This window comes from Typopeltis vanoorti, chromosome 2 (genome assembly GCF_054136105.1).
Source record: "Typopeltis vanoorti isolate ZY-2024b chromosome 2, IOZ_Tvanoo_1.0, whole genome shotgun sequence".
NCBI lineage: Eukaryota > Metazoa > Arthropoda > Arachnida > Uropygi > Thelyphonidae > Typopeltis > Typopeltis vanoorti.
Window position 1 is genome coordinate 40346161 of NC_143550.1, and position 870 is coordinate 40347030.

Below are 870 nucleotides of genomic sequence, written 5' to 3' on the forward strand. Positions count from 1 at the left end.
GCTATAATGAAGATCCCCTCCTCAGAGACATATAGTATTACCACTATCATTTAAAATAATATTCAGTGAACGTAATAACATCCTATTATCCTATATTATTATTCAACCCAAAATTCAAATACTATTGTTATCACACAATACTACTATTCGGAACGTAAATCAGAGATCTTTTTTAAAAGCATCTGACATCATGAGTAAGCCATCATAGGTGTATATTACACTCGTCACATATATTTATTTACATAAGAAAACAAATGCATTGGAAGTAGGGACTTTGTAACTTGTACTACTACTTATCATTTACTTCATATTATATAAAGAAACTTGCTGTTATCAAGGAACAAAAAGTAGTTTGTTATACCTCCGTCGGTAGCTCAGTTGGCAGAGCGGTGGACTGTAGTAAAGACAATTCAGTAATCCATAGGCCGGTGGTTCAAATCCGCCTCGACGGAAAATAATTCATTTTTTTCGGTTTGTTCTTTGTGTATTTGCCTTTTATAATATTACCAACCTTACAATACGAAGAAAACCTGCTCTTCTTTTTGTAGAGCAGATATTCCATCGGACGTTTCAACGTATAATCTATCCAAGACGCAATGGAAATGATATGATGCTCGTGAGACATTTGCAGTGATTCCTGAAGTAGCCAAAAGTGGACTTTTGTCTTCTTACTAAGCTGATATTTATTATGTACGCGTATCTTGAGTATGTAATACTTTTATCAAGACAGTATACATTATTTTTATTGATTCACTGGCCAATTCTCATAAATAACATTTCTTTAATAGACTTCAGTGAATTCTGTTCAAATGTACCCTATTAGTCTGTTTTCTATATAAAATTATTCTAAATCAAACTTCATGTAAAAAG

General features: G+C 32.4%; 1 non-coding gene across 1 annotated transcript; it reads left to right on the forward strand.

Moving 5' to 3' along the window:
- The first annotated feature begins 363 nt into the window (after nucleotides 1–363).
- Nucleotides 364–452, forward strand: TRNAY-GUA (transfer RNA tyrosine (anticodon GUA)). The gene is given in 2 exon segments: nucleotides 364–400; nucleotides 417–452. It is a non-coding gene; the product is annotated as a tRNA-Tyr (tRNA).
- The last annotated feature ends 418 nt before the right edge of the window (nucleotides 453–870 follow it).